This window comes from Leptonychotes weddellii, chromosome 4 (genome assembly GCF_054177405.1).
Source record: "Leptonychotes weddellii isolate Sample4059 chromosome 4, ASM5417740v2, whole genome shotgun sequence".
In the NCBI taxonomy this organism is placed as follows: Eukaryota; Metazoa; Chordata; class Mammalia; order Carnivora; family Phocidae; genus Leptonychotes; species Leptonychotes weddellii.
Window position 1 is genome coordinate 139,278,307 of NC_138372.1, and position 10,008 is coordinate 139,288,314.

General features: G+C 42.0%; 1 protein-coding gene across 6 annotated transcripts in view; it reads right to left on the reverse strand.

Moving 5' to 3' along the window:
• The window catches only part of NCALD (neurocalcin delta), a 366,474-nt gene that overhangs the window by 287,522 nt on the left and 68,944 nt on the right, over positions 1–10,008 (reverse strand). The window lies entirely within an intron of this gene.

Sequence of the window (10,008 nt, forward strand, 5' to 3'; positions counted from 1 at the left end):
AAAAAAAAAAAAAAGAACCCTGATTGGGAAAAAAATGTAAAATTCACTGACTGTTGAGATGCGGACAAAAGGAACCCTCCCATACTGCTGGTGTGAGTGTTACCTGTACAACCACTGTGGAGTGCAATCAATTGATGTCTAGTGAAGATAAAGGTGCATTCAACCTGACCCAACCCCGGAAGAGAAACCACATGGCACTGCATAGCCAGACCCACTGGGAATCACTGATGAGTTGACAAAAGTAATTCCCAAGTTTCCTAAGAATGACTGCACTTAGTGTGAAAGTTTCAAAACTATCTCAGATCATTCAAGAAAGACAGACCTAAGTCACACCCATTCACAATGAGCTACAAAAGCCAATGGAACTGTGCCTACCATATTTGGACTCCACTGTACCCCCAGATTACCAGCCACCCATACCCCGGAGTGAAGAGCCTACATTAATGACAGAAGGAGAAGAAAGCCCCTACAGCAGTGTCTGCATATAATAAGTGCTTGATAAACATTAGCTATCATTAAGGATATAAAAATACACATTTCATTGTTTTCATTTTAAGTGACTTGTTAAAAAACACCTGCCTTCTCCCTGCACTTCTACCCCCTATATAGTGGGACCAAGTGAGCCCTTTTGATAGAATCACCTCTTTCTGCTCAAACACAGCTGGTTGATTCTTTTATCATCAAATTAATGAAGAGTGGGAAGTGGTCAATCATCAGTCAGTCAGGTGGTGTGAGAACTACACCATCTTTCCCTTAAACACACAACACATCATTGTGTGGAATTTCACAATGAATGGCTGACAGAACAAAAGTAAACTAAAATCTAATTTCTCCTCCAGCTTTCTTATTGCTTTCTTTTTATTTCCTAGTAGATCTTGGTGAACCCCAAACTATTATTAGGGCCTCATTTATTTTCCATCTCCTATTGTTGTAAATCAAAACAGAGCCCTTCAAAATCAGCACAGGGAGCACATGGTAGGCACAGAACAAACACTCAGAGGTGAGTTTCAGTATAGGCTTAGTTATCTTTTGAGACCAGATTAGTATGAAGAATATACATTTTGGAAGGTAATTTGGCATTCTTCCAGGAGATCAGTCTCCTGGATACATTTTTAAAGCCTTAACATTTTGCACACCTTTTAAGCAATTCCACTTCGTAGAAATTATCCAAAAGGAAAAGTAACATCATTAAATATGGGGGAAGATTTAACAGCATCATTTATTTTCTAAAATTTCTACAAAGAATTTGTTCAACTTCTCTAGTAAGAACAGTAAGGCTTATGCTTGTGTTTGTGTTTGTTTGTTTGTTTGTTTTTGTTTGTTTTAAGAGCACAAGCTTTAGGTGAAATAATTCTGAATCAGAACTCTAAGGCTGCTCCCTTAATAGCTACATGACCTTTAGGAGTCACCTTCTTTGAGTGTCAGCTTTGAGATCTGTGAAATGGGAATAATACACATATACACCCCCAGGAGGATTCCATACCAATCCAAAGAGATAAAACTCATCACAGAGCTTGCACACCTACATTTCACCATCAATAAGTGCAGTAAGTGTGGATGAGTGAGTGAACAATCGAACAAAAAATCCCAGAGTCTCTACGCAGGGCTGGTTGGTCATTGTGAGGAAGCCAGACCGTTTCATGGGCTAGAGTCCTCCGTCTTGACCTCAGACTCCTGGGCTGAGGGAAACCATGAAGAAACTATGGTCCCTTTACCCTCCATCTCTATCATACCAGGTGTTCCCTTGTCGCACCTGGCTGGTGAGACTTAAAGACTCTTTAAAGAAGGAAGCCTAATATTACACACCTACTGTGTGCCGGGCACGTGGCAAAGGGCTGGGCAAACCTTGATCAACAAAATCAGTGTGACTCTCATGGAGCAACATTATTTCTTAAACATTAGGTGAAGATAGGATTTACATCACTGATGTAAATCATGCTTAGAAACAACACCAAGGGCTATGGAGCCATCAGCTCAAGTTCTTATTTTTGAGGCACAAACTCTGAATTTATTGAGAAGAAAATAGAGTGTGGCTGTAGTCGTTCACTAAAAGCCCTGACAACTGTCCTTCAAAGACTCCCTACAACCGTTAGAATCGAGTGAAAACTCAGAACATGACCTGCAGATGCCTTGATAATCTGCCCTGCTACTCCTTCGGCTACATTTGTGAACATCCTGTGGTACAGACACAGCAGGAAATCTTTAACTCCTCTATTCCTCCCTGCTCCCTCTTGCCTCTGGGCCTTTGCACATGCTTTGTACTGTGCCAAGTCCTTTCTAAAAATTACCTCACTGACTCCTCGCAACAAGCTTTTGAGGTGGCAAGAAGCTGTCATGGGGTTGGCAGAAATGAAACTCAGAGTTACCATCACCCACAGGCAGGAGATACAAGTCACCACTGGTAAAGGAAAGAACATAGCATTTAACTGCATGGAGATGGCTTGCAGAGCTGGGGTCTCAGGAGCATGCTGTGTGACCACCAAAGACCCATGAAGGTACCCTCCTGCCCTTGATACCACCGGACAGAAAAGAGGATCCCACCTGGTCCCTCCAATTTCTCAACCTCGCCCTAGTTTCTTAAAAGAGGTCTTTATATCTTTGTGACAATGTTCACTATGCCCTGCTGATCTGGTGCAGCTAGGTACAAACTCTAAATGAACACTATCTAGAGTATAAGTGTACCCCAGTCACCAGTGAGCTTATATATGACTACTCACATTTCAGAGTAACCTCAGGATGTGAAATCAAAGACCAATCCCAGGTGCCCTTGCGGTCTGACAACCTAGGTAACCGGCATTCAAGACAGCCCCCATCTCCTAGTATTCACACCTTGGTGTCATACTCTCCCACATTAGACAGGGTTGGTCACCATTTGTTTTGGTGACCACTAAGATATGACAGAAGCAATGGGCTATCCCTTCTGAGATTAGACCATAAAGGACTACAGCTTCCATCTGAGGCTCTCTCCTCTTGGATCACTCACTCTAGAGGAAGCCATATCATGAGCAGCCCTATGGAGAGGCTCATCAGGTAAGGAACTGAAGCCTGCTGCCAACAGCTGTGTAAGTGAACTCAGAAGAAGATCCTGCAGTCCTGCACTCAAGACTTTAGCCCCAGCCAACAGCCTAACAGCAACGTCATGAGGGACCCTGAGCCAGAACCCAGCTAAGCCACTCCTGGATTCCTGACCCAGAAAAACCATGAAATAGCAAATGTCTTCCAGGGCATTAGTTACATAGTAATAAATAACTAACACGGCATCCCAGGTAGAAGGCGGCTTCAGACTTCAGTATGCTTTATCATTGAAACCATTTTACAGAAAATGACACTGAGTTACAAAGAAGTTAAGTGACCTTCTCATGGGCTACCCAACTAAGAAGGGGTACAATCAGGATTTGAACATAATTGTGCCTGAGTCCAGAGCTAGTGTTTTTGAACCATAGCAACGTAAACTGCTTCCATTTCCTCTTTACCATCTCTGAGTCTGGGATCAGAGCCCTGCCATGATGCCCCTTATCACACTGTATTTTCATTTTCTGCTTAAGAGCCCATCTTCCTCCCACAAAACTGTAAATTCCTGGAAGGTGAGAACCTGTCTATGTTCATGCATCCATTTGACAAATGTTTATTGCTGGGCACTGGGGAATATAATGACCAACTTAAATAGACAAGACTCCACCCTGAGACAACCTAAAGTCCAGTGGAGGAGACAAGCATCCACCAAATAAATATAAAATTGCAACTGCAAAGTGCTACCCAGGGGCTCTGGGAAGCATTTGACCTAGTCAGGAAAGGCAAAGAGGACTTCGAGGTGGCCACTAGGAAGGAGGCTGAAGTGGGATAACCACAGTGGTTATCCAGGGAAAAGGGAGGTGGGGTCCTCCAGCAGAGCAAACACACACTCCAAGTTCTCCAGAGGCAGGAAGGGAGGAAGGCAGGTTTGGCAAATCTAAAGGAGGCCAGTGGGCAGGAGCACAGAAGCCTAGCGTGAGGCGCCTGGAGGGAGAGGGGGCTGGCAGAAGTAAATGGAGCCGACCATGCGTTGTCTCCCTGCAGACCATGTTCAGGAGCTTAACTTGCCCCTAAAAGCAAGGGGAGCAGTGCCACAGGGTGGGACTGCGGGGGTAGCAAGATCATACTTGTGGTTTAAAAGAGTCACTCTGGCTGCACTGTGGGCATAGTCTGGAAGAAGGCTGGAGCGAAGGTGGACAGATCATTAGGAGGCACTTGCAAGAGCCCGCTGAGAATTGACAAGAACTTGTTCACATAGGACCCCCAGTGCCTTTCATAGTGTCTTGCATGGTCAGCTCTCCATAAGTAACAAATGAAGTGAAGTACGTATTGAAGTGAATGAACAGTAATATGCTATCAGTAGAACAAGAGAAAGAACAGCACAGAAGAATTCTGACCCCGTCAGTGTCTTAGAGGTCACAGGAATCTCCCCAGCCTCAAACGGTAAGAAACAACAAGGCTCACAACACTGACAGGTGGGAAAGCCCACAGAGTGTACCTTTTCTAATCCTCTTGTCTCTGCCTTTGAGGTGCACACATTCTCATTCTAGCACTGCATATAGCTGATTCAGGGGAAGCAATCCACAAACCCACCTAGCCTCACATTTAATGCCTGATAAAAGCTAGATTAAAGAATGTGGCTTTAGACATGAGACTGAGTGGTTTTGTAGGTACACACACATATACATATACATATACATATACATATACATATACATATACATAAATACATACTCAGTCAAGACCACTCAAGAGACCATTTTTTAAAGATGAAACAAAACATAAGACCATTGTATATGTAATTATATAATATCCAATATATGTTATAAATATATATGATTTTATAATATATATAATTTATATATACTATTTTTCATCTGTCTGGCTCCTGTGTTTCTTAATTAGTTCTGAACTCAAGCAGGAGAGAAGGATGTTATTTATAGAATCCCTTCACTTATGACCTCAACATCTGTAAGTATACTGAAGAAGGTTTGCAAGATAGCTAGATATTTAATAGAGGTTATCTCTGCAGAAGTAAGTTTGATTATGTTTTACAGTGTCCCTATTAGAAACATGTATTGCTAAAGTTTTCGAGCTCCAGCCACTACTTAAAAATAACTCTTTCATTTTACATTTCTGTCTGTCTTAATGAGGTAGGATTTAAATTCAAGTCAAATCTTACCCTGATCTACTATTCTTCTCAGTTTAAGTTATAATTACTTCTTTTGAATCTGCTCCCTCCACATTTAGTTCTCAGATCCATCTAACGTGCACTCTTTCCTCTCTCTTATCCCATCCCAGTGGTGAAGTATTAAGGGAAAAATAGTTTTTAACAGTGATAACTTACTTACATTCAGGGTAGTTTTGCAGCATGAAGCACCTGGTATTCACCAAGTTCTTACAGTCTGAACTTTTAATATAATAAACCATTTGATGGAGATTGGATCAAAAGATATATAGTTTATGGCCAATTTAAAGTCCATTATTGCTCATGATAAGTATTCAATAAGTATTGGCTGATGACCATTCAAAAATGCATTCTAGATCATACTAAGAAAGATGATTTCCCAGCTTAGGGACCTCACTGTTAGGGACTTCAAAACAGCCAGCAAGGTCTCCTTTTATGATATGCCATCTTTAACTTTGAAAGCAGCTAGGAGAATGAGGACAGAGGTCAAACGATGTGGTTGGAAAGGGAGGTGAGCAAGATTTACTGTTATTTCCCTGCTAAGGGACACTGTAACCTTCAGGTACTGTGAATATAGTTCTTTCTTTCCTTCTTTCTCTCTCTCTTTCTTTCTTTCTTTTTCTTTCTTTCTTTTTTTAACTACAGTAATGCAATGCTAGTTTTTATAGAGGAGCAAATCCTTATAACTCCTGAGATGGAGTTTTGGTAAAGTTATAGTGGTTTACCCATGAAATTTCTGCATCAGTGAGTGAGACAGATAAATAAAGTAAGAAAAACTAGAAAAAGAAGAAAGGAATTTCTCTACCTACCTACACCTGTCCCTGTGGCCAACATCCATGTTTCCTCTACGAAGAAAGGGATTATCTTTCTAAAATCGTCAACCGAATTAAGTCAGCCACTAAAATTCTTAGAACTTGGGCCTCTGCTAAGAGCAACTCTGTTCCATTTTGCCATATACACATTTCCACAGCTCCACGGCACTTCCTCTCTCACTCCTGCCAATAGGACAGCTCCACAGAGCTTTCTTATTTGTTCTAAGACATTCTGCACACTATCAAGCATCCATGCTTCTTTCCCTGTGGCAGAGTAATAATCCCTGAAGATGCTCTGATCCTCAGAACATGTGACTATGTCGCCTCACATAGCAAAGGAACTTTGCAGATGTAATAAGGTTAACAACCTGGAGATAGACTGATTACCCTAGATTTGTCAGGTAGGTGCAGTCTGATCACATGGGTCCAGGCAACCAGACAGATGTCAGCATGAGAAGGACACTATCCACTGTTGCTGGCTTTGAAGATGGAGGAAGGAGATCAAGAGCCAAGGAACGCAGGCGCTTTTGGTTGGAAAAGGCACAGAAATGCATTGTCCCCTAGAGCCTCCATAGAGAAATGCACTCTGCCAACACCTTGATTTTAGCCCATTAAGACCCATGGCAGACTTCTGATCCACAGAATAATAAATAAGTTTGTATTGTTTAAGCTACCAAGTTTATGGGAATTTATTATAGCAAATACAGTCCTATATGTATTCTTGCCACCTAGAACATTCTTCCCTGCCTTGACTACCTGGTCAACATTTTATTCCTTTAGGTCTCTATTCAAATATCACCTTTTCTATAAAGACTTCCCAAGGGCCACTCTCCTATCAGGTTCTGTGGGTCACTCTATCCTCTTTGTTCCCAAATCTCTATATTCACCCCAACTAGGCATACTGTGATTACTGTTACAAACAGAACTCCGTCATCTGCCTATACTACCTTTCCTTGATGGCAGAGACCATGTGTTTTCATCTAAGCATTGGGTCTATCTTGCACATAACAGGTACTCCATGGTATCTAAATGAATGAATGAATGTTTAAAAAAAACTGAGGTCACAGGCTTCTAAAAGAAGTCAGGGCAATTATGAAATCAGGCTATAACCATGTAAAACTATTAGTAAAATATCAAAATATGATCTAAACATCCATTTTTCTAAGTTTATAATCTGCCATGAATCACTGCTACATTAGTGTAACATTTAGGGGAAAAATGAACAAGCATTTAATGAACTCTTACAAATTACCATCCTGCTAAATTTAACTATTGAGTAGGAGGGAAAAATTCTCTTTTCTGTGATGAGCCTTGTGTTCTCCACCTTTGGTCGTGGGTGACAGATTTGGGGTTCCTAGTGCCCTTTCCCTCACCTTTAGGGTGTGGTTCACCAATTTAGGGTCTCTTGGAGGACTTGTTACAACATGTTGTCTGGGGCCCTACCCTCAGATCATCTGATTCAGCAGGTCTGGAATGGGGCTGTGAAGTTGCATGTCTACAAATTCCCAGTGATTTGGAAGATGCCAGCCGGAAAACACACTTTGAGAACCACTGATCTAGGGCAAGGCTTACCCCAGGCCTCTGGTTCAGACCACTCTGGCTTCTCTGGACAGTCAAAGGAGACCTCACTTCTGTGTCTCCTAGCCTAAGCCCCAGGTAAAATGATTTCCTTCCTCCCCTCCCCAAGCACACGGAGATCTCTCTTATGGAACCAAACTCTCATTTCAGCTTCAGTTTCCCCAGCACTAATCTTCCACTGACATTGCAACACCTCTCCCTTCACTGGAGCCCAGAGGCTGATCATTAGAACAGACCAGCCATGGCATCCAGGCCCTGGGAAGCAGCAGGTTATCAGAGAACCCAGAGAATCTAACAGCCTAGAGAGCAGATCTGATGAGATCACATTATAATTGGGCAACCGTGTCCTGAATGCTTTGTGCTTAACTCAGTCAGAAAGAAAATATTAACTTCTTTACATAGAAATCAAATGTTTCTAAATGGGTGAACCATTTACATAGAAATAAAACATTTCTAAATGGGTGAACTGTTTCTAAAATATAGCTAAAAATTCCCTCCCGATTCTGCATGGCCTAGCAGTATTATTTACATCTGGAAACAAGGCAATAGTAATTTATTCTCCTCATTTCTCATGGCTTAGATTGACCCTGCTCTTTCAGACTCAAGATGATCAAACTCCTCCCCCAAAAAGACACCTCACACATTTGCAGTTCATTCCTCCCTGCTTTCCCCCTGCCCCAAGCAAACAAACAAACAAAAATAGTGAGATAAAGCAGAGGTTCTGAGAAAGAACAAGGAACATCATCCCAAAGACTATGGGGGTGTGAAGCCTAGCCAGAGCACAATTACCCGCAGAATGGGCAGAGGGGGAAGCCAGAGTCTCTCTGAGACTTCTCCTTACCAATGGCTCCCCAGGGTGGGTGGATAAAGATCTTTTATGGCTCTGATGGACATCCAAGTACTTCCTGACTGTGTCAATAGGGATACCTCCCGCCCTTGACCACTGGCATTTGAGGCCTTAGACATAAGGGACCTGGGCATCAAAGCAAAAGAGTCCAAATTTCACTACATTCCAAAGTGCAATAAATTATTTCTCAAACTGGCTGCTATTTGTTATCATCTATCCAGCTCTGATCTGGGCGAGCAAGCCTTACTTCCTGGGAGTTAAACCTGAAATGGGCCTTGCGGCTTTTAGGCCTCTGAGAATTGAATACTTTACAGCTGCATTTCAGCCCCGCTCTCCATGAGTGAAGTAAGAAATGTGAATTTTGGCTGCTGATTCCCAACAGTCCTGAATTCATAAAACTGAACTTTTCAATCATTTGAATAATATTTTTAAATGTATTCAACATTACATTCAAATTCCCTTCCCAGGATGACGTTTCCATTCCAGACCAGGCGCCACCGACCTCCACAGTCGGCAGAATTTTCAGACATGTATAAATATAAGTGCACACACAGCCATTTACCCTGGTGAAATTTCACGTACACAGAGAGATTATTTTTAGTTAAGGAGCCCAGTCAAAACTTTGTATAAAGCAAAATCAAGCAAGAGCGAAATTGGTAGACAAAGTGATGATGTTCTTATTTTTTCCATCTATTTTTATATTTTTTTCTAGACATTTCTAGACATGAGTCAAGAGCCATAAATGCCTTAATGGTTAAGACAGTTTTGATGATAATGGTGGTAACATCAGTAGTCAAGTTATTCCCTGTTTTGTTCAATATAAAATCCATATGTAGATAAGATCACATCTATCCAGATAATTGTCACTTTCCAAACATATCAGAGAAAGTTCGTTTGCCTATTTGGAAAAGGGAAAAAACAAAGCATTCATCAGATACATAAGTGTTCAAACAAAAATTATCGATCATCCACTAGAATGCATACTGGCTAAGGGCTGAGACTGGGTGTATCTTTTTGATGCTACAGCCCTAGCACCTACAACAATGACTGGCACGTAGTAAGTGCTCAATAAAATCCAAGCTTACACACTCCAATGTGGCTAACTCATCAATATGCTAGACCATCTCAATCAGCTATTGCCACAATAATGCTGTGTGGCAAACAACCACAGATCATACAGTAATAAGCATTTTTCTTGCTCACACGTCTGTCAGTTGGTTAGAGTTTAGCTAGTCTAGGTTGGGTTCAGCTGGGTTCTGGTCAGCTCTACATGTCTGTCATCCTCTTTGGGACCAACAGCACCTGAGCCATGATCTTCTCCCAGACAGAGAGAGAAAGGAGTACAAGAGGCCAAGCCAAACCACAAGCTCCTTCCAAGCTTCTGCTTTTGTGTCTGCTAATATCCCACCAGCCGGAGCAAGTCACGTGGCCACACCCCGCATCCCCGGGATGAGGAAGTGTACTCCTCCCAGGGAGGTGGAGTGGGGAGGAAGCAAGTGTCTCCCACAGAACCAGCATTTCCAAAACTGGAATAAGGTTCTTTCCTTTTATTTTAAAGAAAACAAAATTCC